The 25,652-nt window shown below is 36.4% G+C and overlaps 1 protein-coding gene and 1 non-coding gene across 2 annotated transcripts in view; one reads left to right on the top strand and one right to left on the bottom strand.

The window, feature by feature from the left end:
- Nucleotides 1-25,652, bottom strand: part of FBXL7 (F-box and leucine rich repeat protein 7) — a 385,298-nt gene that overhangs the window by 181,663 nt on the left and 177,983 nt on the right. The window lies entirely within an intron of this gene.
- Nucleotides 23,164-23,235, top strand: TRNAD-AUC. Its single transcript has one exon. It is a non-coding gene; the product is annotated as a tRNA-Asp (tRNA).

The following is a 25,652-nucleotide window of genomic DNA, read 5'->3' as shown; positions in this document are numbered from 1 at the left end:
ACCAATATCCTACATTACTGAATGAAGAATGATAGTTCGCCATGTGAGAAATACTTAATCTCTTCATTTGAGTATGAAGTATACAATATAGAGTGGAGATGGAATAAACCAGGTGGAGGAATGATCTACCATCTACAGATCAGTCAAAATTATTTACAAGTCAAGTGCAAGAAAAACATGATGTCACCATTTCCTTGGCTGTGCATCAAGTTTTGTTAAAAAATATTAATAAGACAAACATTCCAAAACTGATCAAGAAAAAAGAAAAAAGTCTCAAACAAAAACATATTGTAAGAAAAAGAGATGAAATAAAACAAAGGAAGATGACAAAACAGTTGAAAAGTTTAAAACTTAGATGAAATGGAGAAAATACTAGAAAATGGAACTTAATGAAACTGACTCCATAAGACATAGAAAGTATAAAAAGCCCTAGCATTATAAAGTATTTGAATCTGTTTTATTGACAGGAATCAGCAAACTACAGCCAACAGTCTGGCTGTCTATTTGTAAATAAAGTTTTATTAAAACACAACCATGCTTATTTATTTACATATTATCAATGGCTGCTTTCATAGCCCAACTGCAGAGTTGAGTAGTTATGATAGAGATTTCATGGCCCACGAGCTGAAAATGTTTATCATCTGACTCTTTAAGAAAAAGTTTGCCATAACCTGCTGTTTGAAGTCAAATTCTACTTATGAATATATATGCAAAAAAAGACATTAAAAGACAAAAATGATTATTAATAGCTACAGTAAAAAAGCATTCAATAAAATCCAATATCCATAATGAGTTTTTTAAATGTGAGCAAACTTGGAATGGAAAGATATTTCCTTAGCCAAATAAAACCTGTTTAAATAACACCTACACCGATCATCAAATTTAATGGTGAAATGTGGAAAAGCATTCGCTTTAAGAATAAGAAAAATGTGATGAGGCTTATTATTTAAACCTTTCACTTAACATTGGATGTTCTGGCTAGCAAAATAAGACAAGAAAAATATAAATAAATAAATAAATAAATAAATAAATAAATAAATAAATAAATTAATTTCACTTCCACACATCAGCAAGTTGATTAATGTTTGAAAAAGAACATTAGACTCAGCAAAAAAAGCCAGATCTCCAAAATATATATTCCATATGATTCCATTTATATTAAATTCAAGAACAGGCAAAACTAATCCATAGTGACAGACAGTGAATCAGTGGTTTCCTGATTGAGAAAAAAGGAGGATTTGAAATGGGGCAACAAGGAACCTTCTGGGATGACAGGAATGTTTTACTTCCTGATTGTGGAGGTGGTTACATGAGTGCATACATTTGTCAAAATTCATCGAACTGTACATATATGTCCTTTCATATGGTTTCACATATATGGTGCATTTCATCATATGTAAATTATGCCTCAATTGATTTAAAAAGAAAAAAGGGAAGACAGAAAAATCTTTACACCAGCCACCTGAACTATAAGTACTTAAGAATAAATCTAAAAAAAAGTTTTAAACATTTTAAGATTATATTAAGATATGAAGAGACCTACAATGGAGAGCTATACAATATTAATACATAAAAAACTCAATATCATAAAAATGTCTGTTCTCATCACACTGACCTAAGATTAAATGCTATTTCATTCAAAATTCCAAATTTTTGTGAAATTCACAAAACAGTTATAAAGTAGACACAGAAGAGGCAAGTGCCAAGATAGCCTTCAATAAGAACAATCAAGATACTCCTGAAGAAGAAAACTGTGAAAGGGGATTGCCCTTCCAGATATCAAGTTAAATTTTAAAACTGAATGAATTAATACAGTGTTGTATCAGAGCAGAAATAAACAAATAGGACATGAGAATAGAATGTAAACCCAGAAGTGACCCACATAGACTATTCAGTCAGGGGTGTTGGGCAATACTGTACTGGAGCTGGTTTGAACCGGCTCACAATAGCTGATTGTTAATTTTTGGTTGTTTTTTTTTTTTTTAGTTTTGCAAGCTATTTGCTAATACAACCATTGTTAAAAAGTAAATTGCACAAACTTACAATTTTATTAATTATCAATTTTATTAATAACAAAAGATGTAAATACTCAAAATTCATCACTTCCTAATGATTTTACTGTATTTTACTAAAACTCATGCTCTCGAGGTCACTTATGTCTTTTCATCTGTGTGATGAAAATACTATGTAATGTGGACCACAGCATGCCTTTTCCTAACTCTGTGTTCAGCAATTTTATATCAGTAGCTCAAAACTGGCAATTGTGGGAGTATTTATACCAAGGAAAATTTTCCATGCTACAGATCAGGCTTTGATTTATTGTTTTGTGTATTGCCTATTATTAAGAGCATAATAGAAAAATATTAATAATGAAAATTAAACTTAAAAGTGTGTCATGTCTAAAAAAAGCATGTCATGTCTATAAATCATGACAATGTGAATAGTACAAAAATTAAGAAAACATTATTCTAGTATTCAAATGTTATTATCTGATTCAATAAAGAAGTCATTAATGTCACTGACAAATGGTGAATTTCTGAAACACATTTTGTTTCCTTTTTGTATTGCTTGTTAACATAAGCAAAAAAATGATCCAACAGGCCATACTACAATCATTCATCAATTGCAACGATAGGTTGGCTACAAATACAATAAAATCAGTAAAAACATTCTGTAATAATCAGTTGGTTATATAAATTCACCCATAAATAATATTGTATAAAATATTTATAATATACACAGACATATTTTCACTGCATTGTAGTATTCCATTATGTAACATAAGTTATCCAATGCCCTGTTAACCCGTAACTGAGTTGTCTTCAGATTTTTTTTTAACAAGGCTGTTATGAAAAATTCTATGAAATCCTGGTGCATATGTACAAGAAGTCAGCCAGTCAAGGAAATGTGCCCACGTGATGCCTGCACCCTGTGCTAGCCCACACTCAGATATCCAGGACCCTGGCATGCCCTGCCCAAGTGGCCTTGGCCCAGTTCTAGGCACAGTGTCAATCTAGTCCCTGGACCACACCCAGTAGCAGACTGTGCCATCACTGTGTGTACCCCTAAGCTTGATGGATAGCCAAGAGCAACTATTTGTGGGGGTTGGGGGTGGAGTCTAGACATGCAGACTGTGATGTCTAAGTGTATATGTGCAAGCTTCCTGTTGGTGTAGGATAAGGTATGGGTATGAATGAGGCACCAAAAACCCCAGAATTCTAAATCCAAACATGGCCTTCCAGGCTGTTATGAAGAAATGTCTATCAAGATTGGAGGACAGACATTATAAGCATGACATATATCTGTTCAATATTCATCCAATGGTAGGAAGGCCTCCATCTGTACTCTGAAAGCCTGCTATTACAAGTGTTAAAATATTTCATAACAAAATTTTTCTTAAGAAGAAAGAAATATGCTAAGTGCATAATAATGCACATTCTTAGGCAATACTTGCAGTTTTTATAATAGCAAAAATGATCTGGCTAGCAAAAAAAAAATAGTGTATAATGTAATCTTACTTTAAAAGTATCTTTATCTGGGCTGAAAATATGCCTGGGAAAAATATCACAACAATACTAACAACTCAGAAAAAAGATTTTAAAAATGGGAGGTGAGGAAATAAAGACAAGGGAAAAAAGAAAATATTTGAAAAGTTCAACTGAAAAACAGAGCTGAGAATTGGCCCAGCTGGATCTGAGAGTCCAAAAAGGTCTTCACTCTCTTTTGTAAACTGGGGAATCATTATTTTTGTATTATCATGGGAGTAAACAGAGAGAGAAGCATCGAAGATAATGCAGAGGGAGAAGAAAGGAGAAGGGAGTAAAAGAGGGAAAAGAGAGAATATAAATAATTTTACTTGAAATGCAAATAACAAGGTAAGGCCTAAAATGACTAATTTTCCCTGCATGTTTTGATCTGTTTGTTATGATTTTGGGCAAAGTATTTGTAGATTTTGCGAGTGACCTTATTTACGGATCCTGTAGCTCCATAGCTTTGGAACTCTTTTATCACTTTAAATATTCACAGGTCTCTTAAAATCACATGCCTAAAGGAATTTAGAAAGAGACTGTTCTGTTTAACAGCGTAGATTTCACACAGAAAAACAATTCTTTGAAGATCCAAAATAAACACAATCTTTAAACAGAAGATGAAATGAAAGTTTAACTAACCTTACTATAAAATAAAATATTGAGCTTCAAAGGTGTGCGTGAATGAGCATTATACAAACCTCTTCTATCCAATGGTTACAACTCTCATAAATATTCTATCATAAAATCAAAATTATACATCTGAAATTTAAGATGAGATCTTTTTAAATAGTAAAATACTCCAGAATTAAAATCAGATATTATTCTTCTGCAGAGAAAGTTGCACCATGAATAAACTTTAACAGAGGAAGAAAAAATACTATACGTAAAAATTATTCCTTTCAAACATATTTCTCACTTGACTCATCAATGCCTTTATTTAACAAACTATTTGCACTGTGAAAACATCCAGCTTGTTCCAGAGCAAGCTCATTCTGGTTTTAGGATTTTGGCATTTATCTCCCAAGGGGATGTGTGTGTGTGTGTGTGTGTGTGTGTGTGTGTGTGTTTCAGAGAAGCAGGAGAAACTGTCAGTCTAGCTGGCAAGATTCATATTAACCTATTATAAGCACTGATACTATAATTATATAATACTCTTTCCAATAAGCCAGTTTGAAAGGAAGCAGCTGAGAACAGGTGATAGCTGATGATGCCACTGGTGCCAAAGCTAATGACTTAATGTTCAAAACAATGGGCCATATTAGAAAACATAATCGTTGACCAACACATTTCAGATAGTGATGACTGCTGAACTTATTAAATGAGAGAGAAAAATTAGCTAGGCATAAATGCAAAATCAGACTTAACGATTTAAAATTACGAATTTGTAACAAATTATTAAGTGGTTTCCCAATATTTACCACCTACACGTGTGCTTGAAAGGGTCCACCATAGAGATGGATCACGTCATCAGGAACAATGTGGTTTTCTTTTAATTGCAGTCAGTCATAATGTGTCAATTTCTAGTGTACAGCACAACGTCCCAGTCATGCATATACATACATATATTCACTTCCATATTATTTTTCATTAAAGATTATTACAAGATATTCAATATAGTTCCCTGTGCTATTCAGAAGAAACATGTTTTTTAAATCTATTTTTATATATAGTGGCCAACATTCGCAAATCTCAAACTCCCAAATTTATCCCTTCCCATCCTCTTTCCCCAGGTGAACATAAGGTTGTTTACTATGCGAGTCTGTTTCTGTTTTGTAGATGAGTACATTAGTGCACAATGTGGTTTTATAACACCATTTTAAGTATGGAGAAAAGTTAAGTCATTTACTCAGCCATCCAATGAAAATGCAATCAAACCTTAAAGTTTTAAAACATGGAAGTTTCTAACAGAATGTCTTCCACCTGATTCTTGAATGTTTTCAAGGAAAGAGCCAAAGGAGGTCTTTGAGTAAAATGTCCTGGGGCATCCATAATATGAGCTCTTGCTTACTACACTTGGAAGATAATGCTAATTAATAGTCATATTGCTAATAAATGACAGGTTTAGTGTCGGTATTATGGTTTATCTCTCACATCCTACTTTAAGCCTAGAAACTCGACAGAGATTGTAAATGTAGACTTGCAGACAATTGTGCTGACTCTTGAATGACCTCAGTACACAGCCTGATGCCTGGCACAGAACCAGTGATGTCTGTTTAACAAACAAGCTTCAGTAACTACTGAATTTGAATACGCACTCAACTTCTCACCTGCCGGGCGCTTCTGAGTCAGTGAATGGGTAATAGTTGGTCTCACTTGACACGTCTCCCATTGCTGTTCTCCTTTCTAATGAGACTCCTGGAGAACTCGACTGAATTCTCCCATGACCTGTGGCCTCAATCAAGACAAGCTACTATCACATTAATCCTTTCTACAAATTGTCTGATATTTCCTTTAGGTACAGATTTTGATCAACAAACAAATGTCTATCCTTGTTAAGACTTTAGAAAGATAAACACACTCAGAAAAGATCTAATTGATCAGCTGGTAGAGAAAAACAAAATAAAATTGCCACCTTAAAAGGGTTTGCATTAATTTGATTGTTTCTATACGCTGTCACAATTTCTAAGTGGATAATGGAATAAAAGAAAATAAATATCCTTCATCTTCAGGAAGCACTATATTGTAGTGGTAAGAACAAGACTGTTATCCGGCCAACTACCATCTACTATCTTAGCTGTAAAATTTCCCTTCTTTGTAAAATAAGAATACAATAACCTGTGTCCTACAGGGCTCATGTGGTGTTTGTATCACAGAATTGTAAGACATTGGTCTAGCACAATGTCAGAAAAACCACGGCTACTCAAATAATGATATTCACTATTGCTCTGGCTATTTTTTCAGTTAAAGCAAAAAAAAAAAAAAAAAAAGGAAGAATTTAGAGTGACAACAGAATAATTATTTAATCTTCTTGCTAAAAAGTTTATCATGTCTGATTGAGGAAACAAAGACTGAACTTGCTTTTTCATAAGAAAAAAAAGTAAAGGTGTGAAATCCCACTAAAAAGATGTCTTCAAACCTTTGACTGTTCCCCAGAGAAATGTGTGCATCTTTTTCAAACCAGCCTTGAGAGAACCATAAAGACAATCCCATGGTTCAGGACAACACTGGTTCAAGTCAATTCCTAGAAAGTAACTAATGGTATTCTCTGAGCTTAGAGTTCCATTCTAAATTGTGTTCAACAGTCAAGATGCAGATTTCATAGACAAACAAGGTCCTACTATACAGCACAGGGAACTACATTCAATAACTTGTAATAAACTATAATGAAAAAGAAATGAAAAGAATATAGATAGATATATATGTGTGTATAACTGAATCACTATTCTGTACACCAGAAACTAACACAACACTGCAAATCAACTATATTTCAACTTAAAAAGTACCTTTTGAAAAAAAATTCAGATTTCAGTAGGAAAGTGAAGCCAACTTGCTTGAATAAAAGTCTGGGCTCATCCTTGTGTGAAGCCCACAAATAAAAAGGGCTTTGGTGATGTTTAAAATGATAGCAAAGCCCTCTTGTAACCAGTTTTTTTTTTTTAATTATTTCTCAGTCAACTGAAATTCTGTCTCCCTCAATACACATTCATGAGACGTTTGGGTGATCTGAATGTTTAAAGGGGGAAAAAAAAGAAGGTCATTTATGTTTTCTCAACACTGCAGAACTGTACTGATGATATTTATTTTAAACATTACATATCTTTCCCTTAGAGGAAAAGCCCGTTATTATTTCAGCTGAAAGCAATAACTCTCAAACTGGGAAATGTTTCCAAATCAAAAACTTGTGATTATCAAAATGCCTGGATGCCTGGCTGTTATTTTGTTTGTTTATTTAAAGGCATCCCTTAAAGGGTCAAATATATATGAAGACATTTATTTAGCTAGTCTTCAACTGCCTTTGCCTCTAAGTACTAAAATATACAAATATTATGAAAGATAAGAACAGATTATTTATTTTAGTAGCTTCACGATTTTCCACTTTAGTTTATCTGAACCTTAACTAATGTCCAAACAAAAGACCCCTTGAGATTTGTTGTCTATTTTATCCCCAACTTATTTTGAAAAATGTCAAACTTATGGAAAAATTGGCAGAATAGTACAACAAATGCCTATATGTCAAGATTCACCAATTGTTATATTTACACATTTTCTCTCATTTACTTTTACATATATGTATAATAAATGAGTATAATGTGTATATATGTGTGCGTGTATGTATAGGTGTACACACACATACACATCCTCTTTTTCTGAATTACTTGAGAGTTAGTTGCAGATCTTGTCACTCTGAATCTCTAAAATACTTCAGCATGTACCTCCTATGAAATATCTTGCATCACATCAATACAATTGTCACACACAGAAAATTCAATGATTCAATACTCTTATTTATATGTACTCTATATTTAAATTCTCTCCATTGTCTCAATAATGCCCTGTAAAGCTGGGAAACTTTTGTTATTATATTTTTGAATCCAGAATCTATCAAGGATCTTTTAATCTAGGACACCTCCCCAGGTTACTTTGACTTACATGACACTGGCATATTTTAGAGCCCAGGTCAATTATTTTCGATAACATTCCTCCATTTGGGTGTGTCTGTTTTCTCACACTTATATTCAGGTGATGTATCCTTGGCAGGTGTACATCAGAAGTGGTACTGTGGAGCAATGTCTTGTATCTATTTTTATGCAATTGTTTGTATTTTACTCAACTTCTCTCACTCATCCAAACAGTACAATATGGAAGAGACCAAGCAAGTACTTTCAGTGTAGTTTCTTAGTATTCAAATGTTCTGACTGCTGGTCTGCAATACCTCTGAGCATCAGAAGATCTACTTCACGAACAAATCATGGTAACTTTTTCAGTGGAATGGAGGCAAAAAGAATTTAAAACAAGAATGGTTAGGTGCTCAGCACTTAATCACTTTAAATGAGCATCCTTAGAATAACCGTAATGAAACTGCAGTGGAATTCTACTTTTCATACCTGCTGGGTGGCTGAAAGTATACACTATCAAACTAGACCACCAGCGTGGTCATCAAACCTACAAGACAACAGAATACAAGAAGCAGGTTTTCCTAGGAACTGGAAAGAAAACAGAAATGCGCTGCCAAACACAACTCTCCACATCAAGCGGTATTGTCACTGAGGCCTGGCAAATGTGTAGGGCCTTATATGGCAGATTATTTAAACTAGAATCAATCCATGTCAGGAAACTCTGGATTTTTTTTTCCCTGTGAGTCTTTAAGATAACAAAAGTCCTTAATCATCTGCAATATTTTTGGTGAAGTTATGCTCAAATCAAAAAATTTCAGGGATATATTCTAATTATTTTCTGCTTCTAACACATTAATTAAATGTTATTATCATTGGAAAAGAAGAGGTAAAAGTGTCACTATATGCCAACGACATGTTACTATATATAGAAAACCCTAAAAGGTCCACACAAAAACTACTAGAGCTGATCGAAGAATTCAGCAAGGTAGCAGGTTACAAGATTAACGTTCAAACATCAGTTGCATTTCTTTACACTAACAATGACTCAGCAGAAAAAGAGTAAAGAAACAATTCCCTTTAAAATAGCATCAAAGTAAAAAAATATCTGGGAATAAATCTAACCAAGGAGGTGAAAGAATTATACAGAAAACTATAAAACACTGATGAAGGAACATAAAGAAGACTTTAAAAAATGGAAAAATATCCCATGCTCTTGGATTGGAAGAATCAATTTTGTTAAAATGGTCACACTGCCCAAGGTAATCTACAGATTTAATGCAATCTCTATCAAATTACCCAGGACATATTTCACAGAACTAGAACAAATCATAATAAAATTTATATGGAACCATCAAAGACCTAGAATTGCCAAAGCATTACTGAAGAGAAAGAAAGAGGCTGGAGGAATAACTCTCCCAGACTTCAGACAACACTATAGAGCCACAGTCATCAAGACAGCATGGTATTGCTACAAAAACAGACATATGGACCAATGGAACAGAATAGAGAACCCAGAAATGAACCCACAAACTTTTGGTCAACTAATCTTTGACAAAGGAGGTAAGAATATACAATGGAATAAAGACAGTCTCTTCAGCAAATGGTGTTGGGAAAAACTGGACAGCAGCATGTAAAACAATGAAGCTAGAACACTCCCTTACACCATACACAAAAATAAACTCAAAATGGATCAAAGAGTTAAACATAAGACAAGATACAATAAACCTCCTAAAGGAAAATATAGGCAAAACATTATCTGACATACATCTCAAAAATTTTCTCCTAGAACAGTCTACTCAAGCAATAGAAATAAAAGCAAGAATAAACAAATGGGACCTAATGAAACTTACAAGCTTCTGCACAGCAGAGGAAACCATAAGTAAAACAAAAGACAACCTACGGAATGGGAGAAAATTTTTGCAGATGAAACCGACAAAGGCTTAATCTCCAGAATATATAAGCAGCTCATACGACTCAATAAAAAAGAAACAAACAACCCAATCCAAAAATGGGCAGAAGACCTAAACAAGCAATTCTCCAAGGAAGACATACAAATGATCAATAGGCACATGAAAAAATGCTCAATATCACTAATTATCAGAGACATGCAAATCAAAACTACAATGAGGTATCACATCACATCAGTCAGAATGGCCATCATTCAAAAATCCACAAATGACAAATGCTGGAGAGGCTGTGGAGAAAAGGGAACCCTCCTTCACTGCTGGTGGGAATGCAGTTTGGTGCAGCTACTGTGGAAAACAGTATGGAGATTCCTCAAAAGACTAGGAATAGACTTACCATATGACCCAGGAATCCCGCTCCTGGGCATATATCCAGAAGGAACCCTACTTCAAAAAGACAGCTGCACCCCAATGTTCATAGCAGCACTATTTACAGTAGCCAAGACATGGAAACAGCCTAAATGTCCATCAACAGGTGACTGGATAAAGAAGATTTGGTATATTTATACAATGGAATACTACTCAGCCAGAAAAACCAACAACATAACGCCATTTGCAGCAACATGGGTGCTCCTGGAGAATGTCATTCTAAGTGAAGTAAGCCAGAAAGAGAAAGAAAAATACCATATGAGATTGCTCATATGTGGAATCTAAAAAAAAAAATAAATAAATAAACAAAAACAAACAAACAAAGCATAAATACAAAACAGAAACAGACTCATAGACATAGAATACAAATGTATGGTTGCCAAGAGGGTGGAGGGTGGGAAGGGAATAGATGGGATTTCAAAACTGTAGAATAGATAAACAAGATTATACTGTATAGTACAGGGAAATATACACAAGATCTTATGGTAGCTCACAGAGAAAAAAATGTGACAATGAATATATATATGTTCATGTATAACTGAAAAATTGTGCTCTACACTGGAATTTGACACAACATTGTAAAATGATTATAAATCAATAAAAAATGTTAAAAAATTAACTGGAAAATCACAAAATACATGGAGACTAAATGGCATACTTCTAAGAACACATGGGTCAAAGAAGAACTCTCAAGATAAATTTAAAAATATTTTGAACTAAATGCAAATGAAAACACAGCTATCAAAATTTGTGGAATGCAGCAGTGCTTAGAGGGAAATTTATAGCACTGAATGCATAGATTAGAATAGACGAAAGGACTAAAATCAAAAATCTAAGTTTGCACCTTACGAAACTAGAAAAAGAAAAGCAAATTAAATCCAAAGTAAGCAGAAGGAAAGAAATAATAAGAATTAGAGTAGAAAGCAATGAAATTAAAAAGAGGAAATCAACACAGAAAATCAGTGAAGCCAAAAGTTGATTCTTTGAATAGATCAATAAGCTTCTAGTCAGGCTACCAAAAAAATAAATAAATAAATAAATGAAAATAAAAATAAAGTAAAATAAAAAAAAAAAGAAAGAGAAAAGAAAAAAAAGAGAGAGAGGACACAAATTAGTAATATTAGAAATGAAGGAGAGGACATCACTACAACTACAGATCTTGTGGAAATTAAAAACATAATAAAAGAATACAATGAACAACTCTATGCCCATAATTTGGTATACTAGATGAAATAGACCAATTTTCTTTGAAGGAACAATCTGTCAAAACTCACACAAGGAGAAAGAGATAATTAAAATAGGCCAATAGCTACTAAAGAAATCAAATTAAAAATGAATAATCTTCCAAAAAAGACAGCATTGGGCCCAGACGAGTTCACTGGTGAATTCTACCATACATTTTAGGAAGAAATTACATCAATTCTACAATCTCTTTCAAAAGATAGAAGCAGAAGGAAAACTTTCCGACTCATTCTGTGAAACCAGACTTACCCTAATAGCAAAACTAGACAAAGACATTACAAGTAAAGAAAACTACAGACCACTATATCTCATGAATATTGTTGCAAAATCCTCAACAAATACACAACAAAATATTAGCAAGTCAAATCCAAAAGTGTATTAAAAAGAAGTATACAACATGACCAGGTGAGATTTATCCCAGGTATGCAAGACTGGTTCAGCATTCAAAAATAAATTAATGTAAACCATCATAGACTAAAAAGGGAAAAAAAATCAAATTAATAGATGCAGAAAAAGGATCTGACAAAATCCAACACCTATGCATAATAAAAACTCTCAGTAACTCAGGAATAGAGGCAAGCTTTCTCAACTTGATAATGACTATCCACAAAAAAACCTACAGCTATCATGCTTAACAGTGAGAAACTTAAACCTTTCCCACTAAGATCAGGTATAAAGCAAGGATGTTTCCTCTCACCACTCATTTTCAACATCACATTGGAAGTCCTTGCTAATGCAATAATGCAAGAAAAAGAAAAAAAAGGTATATACAGATTGGGAAGGAAGATTTAAAACTGTCTTTGTTTGCAAATGATGTGATCCTCTATGTAGAAAGTTTGAAAAAATAAACAAAAAAACTCCTGGAATTAATAAGTGACTATAGCAAGGTTGTAGGATACAAGATTCATATATACCAATCATGTCCAAGTGGAATTTGACATTAAAAATGCAATGCCATTTAAATTAGCATCTCCCCAAATTGAAATACTTAAGCATCAATCTAAAAAATGGACATGATCTGTGTGAGGGAAATTACAAAATGCTGATAAATGAAATCAAAAGAGAACTAAATAAGTGGAGAGATATTCTGTATTTACAGATAGAGAGGCTCAATACTGCCAAGATGTCAGTTCTCTCCAACTTGATCTATAGATTCAATGCAATTCCAATAAAAAAAAAAAAACCAGCAAGTTGTTTTATTTTGTGATATCAACAAACTGACTCTAGAGTTTATATGAAAGGCAAAAGATCCAGCGCAGCCAATACAATATTGAAGAAGAACAAAATTGGGACAATAATGCCACCTGACTTCAAGACTGAACTTAAAGCTATAGTAATCAAGACAGTGTGGTATTGTTGAAAGGACAGACAAATAGATTAATGGAACAGAATAGATGGCCTAGAAATAGATCCCTGTAAATAGAGTCAACTGATCTTTGACAAAGGAGTAAAGGTAATACAATGCAGCAAAGATTGTCTCCTCAACAAATAGGGCTGGAACAACCAGACATCTTAATGAAAAAAAAATCTACACAGAAATTACATCCTTCACAAAAATAAAGTCTAAATGGATCATAGACCTAAATGTAAACACAAAACTATAGACCTCTGAGATGACAGCACAGAAGAAAACCTGCATCACCTTGTTTATGGCAGTGACTTTAGATACAACATAAAAGGCATGATCCAAGAAAGAAACAATTGATAAGCTGGATTCTGTTAAAATTTAAAACTTCTGCTCTGCAAAATGCAATATCAAGGTAATGAGAAGACATTTGCAAAAGGAACATCTGACAAAGTGCTGTCATCCCAAATATACAAAGAACTCTTAAAACTCTGTAATAAGAAAATAAACAATCCAATTAAAAATAGAAGAAAGACCTTAACAAACACCTCACCAAAAAGATCTACAGGTGGTTAAAAAGTTCATGAAAAGGTGCTCCATATCATATATCATCAAGGACACACAAATTTAAATAACAAGAGCTAGCACTATACCCCTACTAGAATGGTCAAAATCCAGTAAACTGACAACACCAAATGCTGACAAAGAAGGAAGCAACAGGAACTCTCATGCCCTGCTGCTGGGAATGCAAAGTGGTACAGCCTCTCTGGAAGATAATTTGGCAGTTTCCTACACAATAAACCTACTCTTACCATATAACCCAAAATTGTGATCCTTGGTTATTTACCCAAAGAAGTTGAAAACTTATTGTCTACACAAAAATCTGCACCTGAACATTTCTGGCTGATTTATCTGTAATTGCCAAAACTTGGAAGCAACCAAGATGTCCTTCAGTAAGTGAATACATAAATAAACCATGATACACTCAGACAATGGAATATTATTCAGCACTAAAAAAGAAATGAGCTATCAAGCTATGAAAAGACATGAAGTAAACTTAAATGCATATGACTAGGTGAAAGAAGTCAATCTAAAAAGATTACCTGCTATGATTTTAACTATAGGACAAAAACCAAAACAAAATAAACAAAAGCAAAACTATGGAGACAATAAAAAGACCAGTGGTGTCCAGGAGTGTATGTGTGTTGATGTGGAGGTGGAGAGGAACAGACAGAGCAAAGAGGATTTGTAGGGCAGTGAAAATACTCTGAGATTATACTGATGGATATATGTCATTATATATGTGTCCACCCACACAGAATGCACATACCCAGAGTGAATCCTAAAATAAACTATGGACTTTGGGTGATTATGATGTGTCAATGTAGGTTCATCCTTAGTAAAAAATGTACCATTTTGGTGAGTGATGCTGATAATGGGGGAAGCCATAAATCTGGAGGGATCAGGGGGTATATATGGGATTTCTCTGTACCTTCCTTTCAATTTTGTTGTAAACCTAAAAGTGTTCTCAAAGTAAAGTATTTTTTTTAATCCAAAGAAGAGTCAAATTAAGTAAAAAAACAAATCTAGCCATCAATAAGCCCAAAGATATTTATTAAATATTATACTGATAAACTATAAAAATGATAAGCTGATTCTGAATAAGAGCCTCTATAATTTTATAGGATGTATGCAAAAATCATGGTAACAGTAAAGCTTCACCTGACGTGAATAAACGAATCCACATATAGACCAGAAGGATGTTAGGAGGAGTTGCAGAGGAAGGAGTGATGATGCAAGGCCTGAACAGGGACGGAGCAGGATTGGATATGAGCTGTTAAGGTTGGAGGTCAGCAGATGAACAAGGAAGAGAGAAGAAGGGAGCCAGCAGGCACGGGAGGGGGGCCAATGTCATGTAATCCTGATATAAACATGATGAAAACAGAATTGTACTTGGCAAGCCAGGTCTAAGCAGGCTGTTTTAACTTGCCACATTTATACAGATGTTTGGGGTCAGGTTCACAAAGGAAAGAGAAGTACAACACAAGTCTATTAAGAATCCCTGCATGCAGCAATTTCTTTGGCTAAAAATCACACTGTCTGTCCAGTACCTCCTCTGTTGAGGGAACATTTGCCTCAAGAGAGATGTCCCAGAGAGAAATTATAAACAAAAGAGCATTAGCAATCCTAAAGTCTGTACACAAAAACATGGTTTTACAGTTTAGTTTAATCCTCTGTAGACAGTGCTTGACAAAATACATTTTCATGAGATGTGCATATTCTTAGCATTAGAAATGCTGGAGGCTTTGTGACAATACAGGATGGTTTTCTCACTTGAACAAATCATGCCAGAGTCATTTCGCACTCTTATTTACACCTCTAGGATACAATTCTTGCAATGTGCAAGTCCTGAGGAATTAAAGATAACCACAGGGTGCTAAGAATGGCCTTCATCTTCACACATAAAATCTTAATGCTTCTAATTGGAGAGACAGCTCCAGATCTATTGCTGAATGTTCTGAATCTAGTTCAGTGGGTCATGTGGCACATAAAAATAGGAATCAGATTCCAGAATAGGATGAAGTATAAATTAAAACAATAAACAATGATGAGGCATTGGTTTACATCACATATCAGCAAGCTACAGCCCATGGGCCAAATCCAGTCTATTGCCTATTTTTGTAAATAAAGTTTTATTGGAACATAGCCACATCCATTTATTTACATATTGTCTCTGGCTCCCTTCATGCTACATGGCAGAGCTGAGCAATTGTGACAGAAACCATATGGCCCACAAAGCATAAAATACTTAATATCTGGTCCTTTATAGAAAAGATTGCCAATCCCTGGTCTCTGCTTTTAATTGTGGGAGCCTTAAAATATCTGTGTTAGTTTTCTGTTGCCACTGTAATAAACTACCGTAAATTAAATGACTCAAAACAACACAAATTTATTCTCTTACAGTTCTGGGGGTCAAAAGTCCTAAAACCTAGGTGTCAGCAGGTCTGCATTCGTCTGGAAGCTCTGGGGGAGAATTCATTTCCTAGTGCCTAGAGGCCACCTACATTCTTTGGCTTATGGCCTCATCCTCTATCTTCAAAGCCAATGCTTCAGTCTCTTTCTCTGCTTCTGTCGTCATGATCCCTTTTTTCTTCTCTGTTTTTGTTGTTACATCTCCTTCTCAGAGTCTGATCCTCTTGCTTCTTTTTTTTTTTTTTTTAATAAGAACCCTTGTTGTTATCTTGGATCCAGCCAGATAACCCAGAATAATCTCCCATCTCAAGATCTTTAATTTAATCATAGCTGCAGGGTCCCTTTTGCCATATAACTTAACATATTCATGGGTTCCAGGAATTAGGATAAGGGCCATCTTTGGAAGGACATCATTTTGCCAACCACAATATGTAAAATAATTTATTTTCCAAAGAGAGTGTAGGTGCTTGAAACACAAAAAACAAAGATGGCTACATGTCATGATAGATTTTTTTAATATCCACCGAACTTTCTTCACATTTCCTAATTCTTGTTTCTCACCCTTCTTAACCTCATTTCATCATTGTGCATTGCTGTCTCAGAAAACGACTGAAGAAAAACATGTTCTTACATTTGAAACATCAGATTCTTTGATTCAGAACAAAAAAATTTTCTTAAAATTTAAATCTACAATCTTCTGACAAGTTTTATCAACTAAAAAATAATACTGCTGGTATGTTTATCATCCTAATTTAGAGGAGACAAAACCTTCATTCACATATACTTTCAAGCAGGGTGTGAAACAATAAATGTCTTCAAAAAGGTAGGGGTAAACTTGCACGCACACTTTGAAGATGGAGAAGTTGGACTTAGGATGAAAGACAGCAGGAAAGGCTTTAAGTAATGGTTGCTCTGGAGAAGGGTTCTAGGAAAAAGTGCAAGAGACGTGTAGGGATGCAGCAAAGGATACTGATGGAGAGGAGCAAATCCTACACGTTAGATTGGTCACAGGTCATGTGATGGTGGATGGCTAATAAAATGTGGAAAGCCTCAAATCTGAGACTAGAGAATTTAGACAACTTATAGATGATGAAGGTTTTTTTGGTCAGAGTAGATGCTGGACCAGAGCTGTGCTGATGGGATATTAGTCTGGTCAAATTTTAAAGGCAAAAGGGAGGTCACATACTAAGGGAAGAGTTTTTCCTTCCACCCCACTCCAAATGAGGAAAGAATGCCATGTGACATTGGAGGCAGAAGATTCAGGGGCTGCAGCTGAAGTTAGCACCTGAGGCTCCCTGAAGCTGGAAGAGGCAAGTAAGGATTCTCCCGGACAGGTTTTAGAGGGAGCATGGCTCTGCAGACACCTTGATTTTAGACTTCCATCCTCCAGAGCCGTGGACAATACAGCTGTGCTTTAAGCCATCCAATTCATGACACTTTCGTTACAGCAGCTCTAAGAAACTAATACAGCCCTTCATGTGTGAAATAAAAATAATCATTCAGTAAATATTTATTAGCTACTTACTGTGTGTCAGGCACCATTCTAGGTGTTAAAGATATGGGAGACAAAACTGTAAAAAAAACTGCCTTCATAGAGCTTCCTTCCTACTGAGGAAAAAGAAAGACAATACATGAAATACTACGGCTTCACATGGTGATATATATATAGAAAAATCAAAGCACGCATGTGTGTGTGTGCATATGAGAGCCCAATTTAAGATAATGTGGCCTAAAAAGATCTCACTGTGAGTGAAGACCTGAACATGTGAGGGGTGAGTAGTCATCTGGGCAAAAGAGGATTCCAGGCAGCAGGATCAGCAGGTGCAAAGGCCCTGAGGTAGTGGCCTTCCCGGTGTACTCCCAGAAGAGCAAAGTGGTGAGCGTGGATGGAGCAGAGTGTGCCAGAGGAAAACTGGTAAACGCTGAAAGCAGAGAGTCAAAGAGGGAGTGTGTGGCTGGATTGTGTGTAGAATCTTATCGATATTGCAAGGACACTGGCTCTACTCCAAGTGGGTCCAGGAGCTTCTAAGGGCTTTCAACAGAGGACTGGCATGATCCAACTCATTCTTCAACTGGATCACCTTGATTACTATGTAGAGAACAGGCTAACGAGGGCAACAGTGGAAGTGCAGAGATATCATTTGGGAGATTACAGCAATAATCCTCGGGATGAGAGATGACAGTGGCTTAATGGACAGGATAGGTGGCAGCGATGGATGTGATAAGCAGGAATCAGACTCTTTATGTTTTGAAGGTAGAGACGACAGTGTTTACATTTTTAATGATGTCTTTGGGACCACAGTGTAATGTCTTAACTTCCCAACTAGATTGTAAGTTCCTTGTGGTCAAGACCCAGGGACTTCTCCAGTCTTGGCCCCAGCATCTTTCAGAGAGCAGGTGCTGCATTTAAAAAACATTCTTGATCATTCAGTGAGAAGGAACTAACTGTGTCTAGAGACCCACCAATGTCATGCAAGTATGATTGCAGAACACGTGCCATTTGAGTCAATGACCAACTATGTGAGAAAACGTTTCCTGGGACAACTCCAACATTTATCCCTTGCCAAAAAACCCACAACACATAACTTTATTGCTGCAAATTTAGTGATATTCAAATATTCCAATAGTGTGTTACTAAGCCTTGGGCATTTTTAAATTCCATAAACTTTACTTAAAGTGCTCTTCTGGTTTGAAAACAAATAAAACCCCAAAGAAAAAGACATAACTTGGAGGATTCACGTGAATAGAACTGAGAATAAAAGCACATTTGATTATTGGCTCAGGTTTCTTGAAGTGAGAGAGGAAAAAATAAACTGTTTTCTTCTGAAGATATTGTCCCGGAGATTTACACAAGTGGTCAGGGGATCTGATAACTGATTTTTCATCCCCTACAGCAAAAATAAACTGGCAAAGAGAACTCCAGCACTGAGATGTCAGGCAATATGATAGTTGGCATCAGTAACTAAACGTGGCACTCCGGCTCCTTGCATGCCAGAAGTTGTAAGTTCTAGCTGCAGTAATGGAAGTTTACTTGGATTACTAATTTTCCAGGTAAAGGAATGGTGGAGTTGATTAGTAGAGAAAATTACGTAAAGGCACCCTTCCATACCTGCTAAGACACAGGGCAGAGAGTGGACTCAGGACTCCACTGGGATTCAGCATATCTAGTTTTCATTTGGAAATAGACCTTTTTGTTCTACAGGCTTCTGCCTCTGTCCCATTAGCTGAGAAATGGGTACCAGGTGATAGTCTGGACTCCTCCATCTCTAGAGATGGGGCTAATTGTATAAATACCACAGTAAGCAGACGATGCTGGGAAAGAATGGATAGCACTGTGGTTTGTCTTCAGATGTCAGATTTATGCTCTTTTGATTAGAGACCAGGGCAAGTCAGATACCATCCCCAGTCAGACACCACCCCAGTCCCAGGCGTGAAGAGATGTAGACTGGAGAGAGAAACTGGAAGCAGAAAAGCACTTTAGTCTTGTGGGAAATGCATAGTCAAAGGTTGGCATAGAAATACCAACAAAAACTGTCTGCCAGTTTAGGAAGAGAACAAGATTAAAGCTATAAAAAGGAAAGAGTATGCTGATAAAGAGGTGGGACAGGAAATAGAGGTAAAGGGGGAGGAAATGGAAGAAGCAGCACACACAGTGGATACGTAGATGGTTGGAGACATACAAAGAAGAAATCCCTGTCATTACTCCTGGCTACTTATCCATTCCCACCACGACTAAAGCAAGATCTCCCATGAGGACTGGAGGGCATGAAGGTGCTTCAAGAAGCCTTGATGTGACTTGGGGCATACTAACCGGCCCGACTCAGTCTGGCTCAGACTGTGGTCTGTACTTTACACTTTGGTCCTCTGTAGAACTGTCAAAGTAGGTGCTCAAAAATTATCTGTTGAAGATGAATGAAAAGTAAATATTTTAATACAGTACATCAAGAGCAAGACGGACCACGTGTTTCTCCTTTGGAAACTCTGTAGTGGCGGGAAAAGTGCTACAGCCCTTTGAGGAGGGCAACTCAGTGAGGCAGAAATAGTAGGAGAAGTCAATACCCAAAGGTGGGGTGGTCAAGAAAAACATCTGTGCTAAGAAAGGCTGGATGACTGCAGCCCTGGATGGTGGACAGGCTGACACAGTCTATACCCTGCCCATAAACCCACTTTATATGGTTTATAGACATAACTAGCAAATAAGCAATAAAACCCATTTCTGTAATTAACTTCTGTTTACCTTCTGACTCCCACTACATTATTATCCTGGGAAAAAGGATATTGAAGAGGAAATAATTTCTGACAGATCCAACCAATAGTTTTTAATGTCGAAGGCGCTAGAAAATCATAGGTCAACCATTCGTTCTCATGGTTGCTCAATCTTTCTTTGTGACAACATTCTGTGGAACTCCACTGTCACACTGCAGCCCTCCAGGGTGCTGTGCCTCCTCTGATTCCACAGTGTTTGGGGAATCACAAAGAGTCTTCCTATTCCTTATGAAGCTCCTGGCTTCAACCTGGCAAGTGCAAAAATCTGGTCATCCTTCTTTGGCCTTGGATGCCATGGTACAGCAACGGAGCCAAATGACAACATCCCTGCCCAGCGGAGGTGTCACTAACAAGCATGTAATATGTTCATCCTAAGTGCGCTCAGTTTAAAAACATTAGATCTTTATTCTTTAAATTTTTCAAACAATTCTTTACTGAAAATGAGAGATACGTGCACCGAAACGTGAAAACTTACCATGATAACTGCTTTGTTTAACGTAGTAGAATATTAACAGATGAAATCCCTGTCCCAATCCTAAATGTCTGCCTTAGGGTGGAATTCACTCTGGAAGTTTGCACGTAATAAAGAATATTGAAAATATTTGTATAATTTTCATACACTGATCTTAGGATTGAGGGTGTAGCCAGTTACAGTGAGTGTTCGTTTGGATGCCTCTCAAAACCTTTGGATATATTTACAGAACAAATTTCATTTAATTGATAACGATCAATTGAGAACTTACAACGTATCAAACGCTGTACAATGATGAGTATTCATGGAATATTCATATGTCCGGCTGGTTCTCCATCACTGGGGCCTCAACATGTTGGGGTCTCCCCTGTCTACATCATCAGTTCAGACCTTTCCTCTGAGATCCACATTCACACGTCTAGTTCCCTGCTCTGACTTCACATCTCTGAGTTTACCTGGCAGATATCTCAAGCTTAACTTGTCCACCATTGAATCCATGCTTCCCCACCCCAGATTTGTTTCTTTCCACTGGTATTTTCCACCTCAATAAAGAACCCCACTTTCCCCCTTTAATTCAGTCGGGAAGCTAGAACTCCTCCTTGACCCCTTTTCCCTTAGCCATCCTCCACTTTTTTTTTCCAACAGCAAATTCTTTAGTTTGACCTCAAATCCTTCCAGATCACATGTTCTTCACTGCTGCTACCTTAATCAAGTCCTCTGATGAACTATTAAAATGCCTACTTCCATTCTTGGGCTCCACAATCCATTCTCCACTTGTAAGCAAGGGTGAATGTCTTTAAAAAGTCGTTATATCATGTCCATCATGGTATACTGATTAACCAAGCCCTCCTGTTCAAAATCCTTTGGTACCTGCCACTTCATCCCCATCCAGAACAGCTGTCTTGGGGACTGAATTCCTCACAGCCTCAGAGACTAAGGGCCTTTATACACAAAGCCTCATCTACCTGGAATGTTCTTTGAAAAGTAGATTCCTTAAATTCAGCTCAAAGATTCCACTCTTCTCATTTAGCCTTTCAGAGGTAGCTCCTCTCATTTTTCCCTTCAAAATTTTTCATTTTATTTATTACTTTTTTAGACTGTTTTCCCCATTTGACTGTGAGTTCAATTTGCACAAGACCTACATCTATTTATTCACTGTTGACTCCCCAGCACCTGATATACTGCCTGGACCATAGAGGCATGTAAAGATTTATTCAGTACATACATAAATAAAAATAATCCAGCAAAGTCAAAGTCTTAGGGGTAGTGTATGTCATACATTATTTTCCAGCCTTGAATATCTAGAACAATCATTTATGTTATTATTTGGACAATTAAAATATGACTGTTTTGTGATAATTTTCCATTGTGGTCCCAAAACATTACTGCTCTTGACTATTTTGCCAATCTGTCTCCCAAACCAGACTGTAAACTCTTTAACAACCAGGACCCAATCCTTAAGTCCATTCACTCACTCAACAAATGAGAGGCAGACACTGTCCTAGGGGCTGCAGACACAAGCTGTACAAAACAGGAACCGTTCTCATCCTCTTGTGAACGTGGGTTATTCTCACATTCATTAATTTAATCTCGTTAGCAACTTAATTTGCCAAACACTGTTGAAGACAAAAGGAATGTAACAATAACAAAAAGGAATTCCTGCCCTCGTGGGTTCATGTTCTTGTGTACATGAGCTTAAATGTGCATGTTACACTACTTAGCCTCTCACGTGGAGATCGTCAATACATATTTAAGGATTTGATGTCAAAACACGTTAAGATGGGAGGGAGTTAGATAATAATGTGTTTATGAAAATTCAATGCAATTTTCCTTCAACCACAGAAGCTTGTGAGAATGTAAAATCAGATGAGGGGGCAGCCCTGAAGCTCTGATCATCATGATTCTTTTTAATCCATTTAAACCAGATAAAAAATGCCCAAATAATTTTTTTTTTTTTTATGTAATCCACCCTACCAATTTGAACAAACTGCCTTTGCATAGAAATCTGCTTTATGCCTAAGATCACTACTGGGATTGAAGAGAGAGAAAAAGCCTGGGGATGAGAAACTAGGTAAGACAAAAAGGACAAAGGGGACTGAACAAACACAAGCCTGCCCTTGGAGAGCTCTCGTAATGGACACAGCGTTTCAGACATGTGATTTCATTCACAAAGCATTTTAAGCAGTTTAATATGTTACTCTGTCAGATGACAAAGAGCATTCTGGATTTAAAAAATAAATAAAAATATGCAGCCTAGTCTCCAGAAGAATTTAACTCCAACTAAGGGATGAAACAGAAGAAATGCTGTATCTTGGACACGACTGATGGGAGATGGAAAACTGTCAGAAGATTTGAATCTAATTCTTGGATTTGAAATTACCACATGGAGTTCTGCATTACAGCTGTTTTCTGTAATTGTCTTTCAGAATCCCCATGTCGGGGGAGGGTGGGTATAGCTCAGTGGTAGAGCACATGCTTATCATGCATGAGGCCATGGGTTTAATCCCCAGTACCTCCATTAAATAAAAATAAATAAACAACCCTAATTACCTTCCCCCTCAAAACAAAACAAACAAAATTTTTTTTTTAAATTCCTGTCAAAGGTGAAGGTTCTACCTGAATCATCTCAAAGAAAACTTTTTTACCTAAAAGAATTGCCTTAGATTCAAAGGTCAAAATACATATGTTATAGTTTTATAGTTTCTGTAACTCACATAGAAAGAACGGAAAAAAAAGGAAAGAAAGGAAAGAAGAAAGGAAGAAAAGAAGAAAGGAAGAAAGAAAGAAAAGGAGAGAAAGCAAGCAAGCAAGCAAGCAAGCAAGAAAGCAAGCGAGCAATAAAAAGAGTCCTGCCATTGAATTACAGAACTTGGAGTCTTTGAATATCAAAGTTAGAGAGGCCATCATGACAGTCTCTCATTTTATAAATAAGGAACTGAGGTCCTGAGAGACTGAAGGATTTCCCTAAGTCACCAAGTTCCTGGGCAGCACAAGCAAAATTTCAACTGGATGCCCTGAAGAGTGACCTCTTCCCCCTCCAGAAAGAGCTGCTGTCTTTGTCCTCTTCCTCCTCTCTGTTAACTCATCTCACTGTACTCTCAGCATATTTTGCCACACTCCGCCCAGAACCAGCAGGAGCAGCAAAAGGAGCAGGAATCCAGGCCACTGAAGGACGGAGGACACAGTGGAGTCAAGTGTCACTGCAATGCCAGCTTACCCCTCAGGGCTGATGGAATAAACCAGGACCTGCCACTGCCTGAGTGTGACCTTGTTTATCTGCCGTGCACAATATAAGGTGGTCATATCCTTGTGTTCTGGGGGAAAATATAATTGCATTTGTTATCATATGTCTCCAGGCCATTAAAGTTATATACTTTTTGAGTTACAGTGAGCTCACTGTCACTTAGGAGACTGAATTGGACATTATCTTATAAAAAAATTATACTATTAAAATAAAATTCCAGCACTTCCACTTTTGAATCAAATAGGTCACATCCTTCAGAATCAGCACCTATTTATTTCCACCTAGCTTCTGGCCTCAGCACACTATACCAAGTCCCGTTCTCTGGAGGCCAGACACCCTCTGCGTTAGTTTCTGTGAGGATCCCTCATCTCTTTCAATGACCCCATTTTTATTTGTGCTCGTCTCCATGGACCTCACTTTCTTTACTCCTCAAGCGCGCCTGCCTCTATGCTCCAGGGTACTGCCCTCCATTCTCTGGGGCAGCTCCTTCCCAAGGCTGTGATGTTCCATCCACTTAACTATCTTCCTCCCAACCTGGGAGTCTTAAGGTCCATCCACATTCCTGTCCTTGTCAGCACAATGTCCGACACATAGAAATGCTCAGTAAATACACAGTAAAGGAATAAATAGTTTGAAGAACATCTTCATTATAATCGCCCAGTTTCACGAGGAGTATCTTACAACCCGTGGATTTCTTGTTACTTTCTTTCTCACGCATTCTTTTTCACATCGCGCCCTTGTGCTATACTGTACCAATTATCATATTCCAACAATGGAATTTTCTCCCCCTGGATCTAGCTCCTCAATTAAACTGAGAGTTTCTCTTAAGTTGTTTAACCTGAGTGTGTGCAGCCAGGCAGTAAATATTTGAGAACTATTTTTACATTAATTAATTGGTTAGTACACAAATGCGAGAACTGAAGCACGGCAGTAAACATAAGCTGTAGCCAAAAGGAAACCATTACAAGTGAGAAAACCCAACGACTTGATGAGGAACAGCCGGTAAATTCTGAGACTGAATGATAATATATGTGCTACTCTGCCTGAAACTACCGTTTTCCAGTGAAGGTCTGAATATTTACATGGGATGTCATCGCTAGTCTTTGGACTATTGGAGTGTTATTCAGCTTAGATTCTCATACTTCTCTTTGATGACTATTGACCCAGAGACACAAACAATAGTAGATCTCTCAAGAGAATATGCAACCCTTCTCTAATAATCTGGAAATCAAGGCTTCAGTCTTAGTGGACGCTGGACGAACCAAAAAGATATGATGAAAAGAAACAGTATTTCTTGTAGAAAACAAAGTTATGGTTACTAAAGGGGGAGTGGGGAGGGATAAACAGGGAGTATGGGATTAATAGAGGCACCCTACCATATATAAAATAGGTAAACAACAAGGATTTACTGTATTGCACAGGAATTATATTAAATATATTATAATGAAGTATAATGGAAAAGAATTTTAAAAGAATATAGATATATACATATATGTATAACCGAATCACTTTGCTATATACCTGTAATGAACACAAAATTGTACATCAACTATACTCCCCAAAAAAAGTTCAGAAATAATTTCTCTCTATCTTCAACTTGACCTTGAGAAAAGTTCACAGACATCATCTGCATCCGGTCACACTCCTCCTAAATCTAGATCCATACATGCCATACAAACATTAAAATATTT

This window comes from Camelus ferus, chromosome 3 (genome assembly GCF_009834535.1).
Source record: "Camelus ferus isolate YT-003-E chromosome 3, BCGSAC_Cfer_1.0, whole genome shotgun sequence".
In the NCBI taxonomy this organism is placed as follows: domain Eukaryota; kingdom Metazoa; phylum Chordata; class Mammalia; order Artiodactyla; family Camelidae; genus Camelus; species Camelus ferus.
Note: the sequence above shows the minus strand (reverse complement) of the source record. Positions and strands in the feature narration are given on the sequence as shown.